Source organism: Phyllostomus discolor, chromosome 4 (genome assembly GCF_004126475.2).
Source record: "Phyllostomus discolor isolate MPI-MPIP mPhyDis1 chromosome 4, mPhyDis1.pri.v3, whole genome shotgun sequence".
Taxonomy (NCBI): domain Eukaryota; kingdom Metazoa; phylum Chordata; class Mammalia; order Chiroptera; family Phyllostomidae; genus Phyllostomus; species Phyllostomus discolor.
In genome coordinates, this window is record NC_040906.2 from 145,659,700 (window position 1) to 145,665,259 (window position 5,560).

Here is a 5,560-nt window from a genome sequence, read left to right on the forward strand (position 1 = left end):
ACATTTACACAATGGAATAGTAGACAGCAGAAAGAAAGAAGGAACTCCTACCCTTCGTGATAGCATGGATGGAATGAGAGAGTATCATGCTAAGTGAAATAAACCAGGCAGCAAAAGACAAATACCATATAACTTCACCTACAAGTAGAACCTAATGAACAAAACAAACAAGTAAACAAAATAGAACCAGAGACATGGAAATAAGTAACAAAGTGACTGGGACCAGAAGGGATGAGGGAAGGGGATAATGGGGAAAGAAGGAGAAGGGCCTAGTCAAGGAACATGTATAAAGGACCCATAGACATGGACAATAGGGTAGGGAGTGACTGTGGGAGTGGAGGGCAGGTGAGGTGGAGGAGAACAAAGTGGGGGGTGGAATTGGAACAACTGTAAATTAACAACAATAAAAAAACTATAATGAGATACTACCTCACACTAGTTAGAATGGCTATTATCAACAAAACAAGTAATAACAAGTGTTGGGGAAGTCGTGGAGGTAAAGGAACTCTCACTCACTACTGGTGGGAATGTAAACTGGTACAGCCACTATGGAAAACAGTATGGTGATTCCTAAAAAAATTGAGAATAAAGTTATCATATGACCCAGCAACCCCTCTTCTGGGTATCTACCCACAAAATTTGAAAATATTTATTCACAAAGATATATGAACCCCTACTTTATTACAGCATCCTTCACAGTGGCCAAGACATGGAAACAACTAAAGTGTCCTTCGATAGAGGATTGGATAAAAAAAGATGTAGCAGCTATGTTATTTTTAAAAAATACTTTGGTTTTATTTTTAAAAAATATTTTAAGTACTATTTCCCAAGTTCTGCTCCTTGGAATCTTAAATTTACAAAAAATACTTTAATAAGTAAAATCTAAGGAATTGATCTATAGTTAAGTATATCTTAGAAACTCTGAGTGCAACAAAGTTAAATAAGTTTATTTAAATCAAAAACTTCTTAGAGCCTTACTATGATAATATGCATTGTGAATATTTAAGAAGGGAATAACTACTAATATTTCTTTTTTTATAATTTTTTAAAAGATTTTATTTATTTATTTTTAGAGAGGGAAGGGAGGGAGATAGAGAGAGAGAGAGAGAAACATCAATGTGTGGTTGCTGGGGGTTATGGCCTGCAACCCAGGCATGTACCCTGGCTGGGAATCAAACCTGGGACACTTTGGTTCCCAGCCCGCACTCAATCCACTGAGCTACGCCAGCCAGGGCCTAATATTTCTCAAATTTATTTTAATACCAATCCTGTTTACACAGCATACTACTCATTTGTTACAAAGCAAAATGCATCAAAATACAATTTGGAACATTCTAATCAACAGTATATATCCTAATTCTGCACCTGGTTTTATCTTAGAAGTAGTTTTATTTCTCCCATTACCAATTCCATTTTAGATTTTGATCTCTCAGGATTACTATGTCTTGGAACTTTCTGGAATATTAGGCCAACTGTCTTCCCCAGAATCTAAATGATTCAGGATGAAATAAAAGCTGTGTCAGAAAAATTTTTATATTGGAGTTACTGGAAAAGCAGAAATGAATAAGGGATAGCAGAGGGATGGTGTGCACCCAACAGACCATCCAAGCAGTCCTGAACTGAATGTCTTATTTATGGGTTATAACCGAGCTTAATTTTAACCAGATCAGGAAGAGAAAGAGATAACACCAAAGGTAGTCAGTAAAGGTTCTCTTCATTCTCTCTGATCTTTAATGTTTTACAGACTTTCTGCTTGTATTAAACATTCACATAGTATGGCCAGAGCCTCAAAATGACTGAACCAGACACTCCAGGGAAGGGCCCTATGAATCTGAATGCAGAAAAGATAATACATAGGTTTAAGAAATACTGCATTTTGAGCCACAACTATAGAGCTTGGTTTGCCACTCCTGGCCATGACCTCCACTTCACTATCATATCCATAATAATCCTGTTGGAGAATCTGAACTCATTTTCTGCTGTACGTATCTGCTTTGCTTCAGATTCTCATTGTGTAATTTCTGAGCCCAGTGTTTCATCCTGATTTCTGACTTTTCTCTACTTAATATTTTGGACTGAGTGAATTTAAACTGAGTGAATTTAAACTGAATATTTGAACTGAGTGATTTTGCTCTAGAATTAATCTTGCCAGAGCATCTCAGAAGAAAAAAATTGAATACATCCTAAAAGGATAAAAGCCCCCTTTTCAGGCCCTCTTTGCCAAAGTTAGCTTTACCCCATAAAGCATGATTGGCTCTTGTTTTATGAGCCTCTGTCCTCAGGATTAGAAAATTGCTGAAAGCACCCTGCAAGTGAAGAGGTTCCTAGAACTTACAAAACAGGACATGCCAGACTGCAAGGCCCATACCCTGTAGCCAAAGATAACACTGAAACAGGCTGCAGCTTATGCAAGACCAACTGAAACATCATGTTCTGCATCAGCCCTAATCACCCAACTGCAACTCCCTTACCCTTTACAATCCAATAAAAGCTCAAAGCCCTAAGCCCTCAGGGCTGGTGCATTTCTCTGCACTTAGCCCCTTTCCTCTCTTGGAAAGTGAATAAACCTTTGCTCTCTGTATTTCCCTCTCATTGTGAATTCTTTCACAGCCTACATCATTGGCCACCCTAACACCTTGCCTTAATATTAAATATTAATATTTAATTTGAGGGAATTAAATGTTAAATAGATTCAAGGTAACTAAAGAATAGTTGTGAAAAGGAAGTTAAAAATTAGTTAACACAGAATTCTAAAAGTACAAAAAAGCAATAACTTAATAAATATGATTTTTCTATACTATTTCTACCAGCTATGAGGTTCTCCCGCTTGTGGCTGCTAGTATTTCATGAATCTATGAATCCTTCTGAAATACTGTAATAAACATTTATGTGGCATCTGTGTGCATATTTATTTCACATAAACATATCATGCTATATATTCTGCACTGGACCTTGATTTTTTTCACCTAATTTACCTAGGAGATTGTTATAGATTGAATTGTGCACCCTTCCACCAAAAAAATATGTTGAAGTCCAAACACCCAGTATCTCAAAAGATGGCCTTGTTCAGAATTAAGGTCATTGTAGATGTAATTAGTTAAGATGAAGCCATACTGGAGTAATTTGGGCCCTTAATCCAATGTGACTTGTGTCCTTATAGGAAGAGAACACAGAGGCGCACAATGAGAATTCCATGTGATGACAGATAGCAGAGGCAGATATTGGACTGATGTAGTCATTAGCCAAGGAATGCCAAGGCTTGCTAGAAAATCACCAGCAGCTAGGAAGAGGTAAGGAAGGACTCTCTCCACAAGTTTCAGGGGGAACATGGCCATGCCAACACATTGATTTTTGACTTCTAATCTCCAGAACTGTGATACAATAAATTTCTATTCGTTTATATCACATAGGGTATGGGACTTTCCCCAGCAGTCCTAGGAAACTAAGAGAGATCTTTCCATATCAGCAAACAGCTGCTTTATTTTATTTGTCAGCTGCATAGTATTTGATTATATGGCTAGATCAGAATTTTTATTTATTCAGTCTTCTATTGATGGCAATTTAGTTGTTTTCAAACATTTGCCATTAAAAATAATGCAAAATGAATAACTTCATTTATGTGTCATTTCACACATGTGTGAAATTATTCTGGTCTACATACATAGGAGTGGTGAATCCTTAAATTGAAATAAGATGTTTTGTACATCTTATTGTGATTTGAGCAATGTGTTCTTTTTTCCCCACAAATAGAGGTTATAATAACATTAAGCTTAAGCCAATAGTAATGCTAAATGGGAAGACTTTGTCCTGACTCCTCTCGCATTCTTCCACTTAACTAGCCACACTATCCACCTGCTAAGAAACCTCCCTTCTCTCTGAGTATCTGCTGCATTTGAGTTTTTAGTGTTATACTTAAGTTGTTAGGGTCATTGTAAGGATCAAATAAAAACATTTATGTGAAAGCAATTGCTCTACATAAATAGGGCTTGCTATTGTCTCTCCCTTAACGCAATATTTGATCATTTATTATGCCCTTCCTCCACATTCTATCCTCACTAACACACACACACAGACATAAACACAAGTTGTAGTTGCATATATACCTATTTCTCATGTTTGTTTCCATGTATTGAGTAGTTTCTTACTGTATTTGCTATGTTGTCTTCTCTATTTGCTCACAACAGTTACTATACCTGACTAATAAATATATATTCAGTGCTTTTGTATACTAAATTTTTTCATCAATAAAACCTCCCTTTCTTTGGACATAAAATTTTCTTCAAATATTTTTTAGGTGGAAAAGATGCCACACTTCTACTCAATTAGGAGAAACATTTTTATTCTTTTCTTTTTTAATATTTTATTTTATTTTATTTTATTTTATTTTATTTTATTTTAATCATTGTTCAAGTACAGATTCTTAGGAGAAACATTTTTATCAGTACAGAGGTCTTCCACTTTTTTTGCACTTACCATGCCATGAATTTACAGGGAATGGGTTGTGGCAGCTCAGACTCCTTTCCTCTGGTTCTCACACAGTGTGCTTCTCTGGGTGGAGCCAGCTGGAGCTTTAGTTGAATGCAGGTAGCTTTCTCTTTGGCTTCTTTCTTTTTTGATCATTTTTCTTTACAAGCTTCAGGAAGTTACCTTGGCTCTTAGAGTGTTTAATAAGCTCAATATGTACATTAATTCCTTGGCAAGAATCTTGCCCTTTATTTGTTTACAACCATGCCCATTACATGCTGGATGACACTGTAGACTCTTTCAGTTTTGCCACGATAACATTTGTGAGGCATTTCTTTTTGAACACAGCCCATTTCCTTGATGTCTACAATATTACCTTTCTTGTAGATTAGCATAAATGTGGCCAAAGGAATAATTCCATTTTCTGAAAGGCCTAGAGAACATATAGCAGATGCCTTTCATCTTTTCCTTTGTGTTGATCATTTTTGTGAATTACTGGAAGATGGTGGTTCTGGCTGAAAAGAAGCCATAGCTAAAAATTTTTTATTTCCTGAAGATGGCCTGAGGACTGACTTCTAGAGAATTCAGTTTTTATTAACTATGGTCTTGTTCTTCCTCTTTTTTCTTTTCTCAGATTAGAATAACTGTTAGTGATATGTTTTTTAACCAACAGCTTGGGGGAAAAATCAGTACAAAGTACACTTAATTGTCATAGCTAGTCCATGATGAGGTGATTTCACCTGGTTTTTCTAGGTCATGAAGACTTTCTTTCTAGGCAGTGTTTGGAAATAAGTTTCTGGTCATGCGATTATTCTTCTTAGTATCCTCAGCCTTGAAACCTGCCAAGAACTGTCAGAGGTAAGAGTACGCATGCTGTGTTTATATGATATAATTGGTAAAGTGCTAGAGTCCTGTCTTCACACATCTCCCCAAGAGCTTTCCAAACTACTTAAAATTCCTACTTTCAGAATCAATAGTTTCTCTTGCTCAAATGTAAATAGCCTGAAGGGATATCATAATAAACCATTGTCAGTCATCAGTAACTCAGGATGAATAGGTGTATGAGTTGTTTTCTCAGATGACCAACAAGTGAGAC

General features: G+C 36.2%; 1 pseudogene; it reads right to left on the reverse strand.

The window, feature by feature from the left end:
* Nucleotides 1-4,469: 4,469 nt before the first annotated feature.
* On the reverse strand, nt 4,470-4,947 carry LOC118499949 (annotated as a pseudogene).
* Between the last annotated feature and the right edge of the window lie 613 nt (nt 4,948-5,560).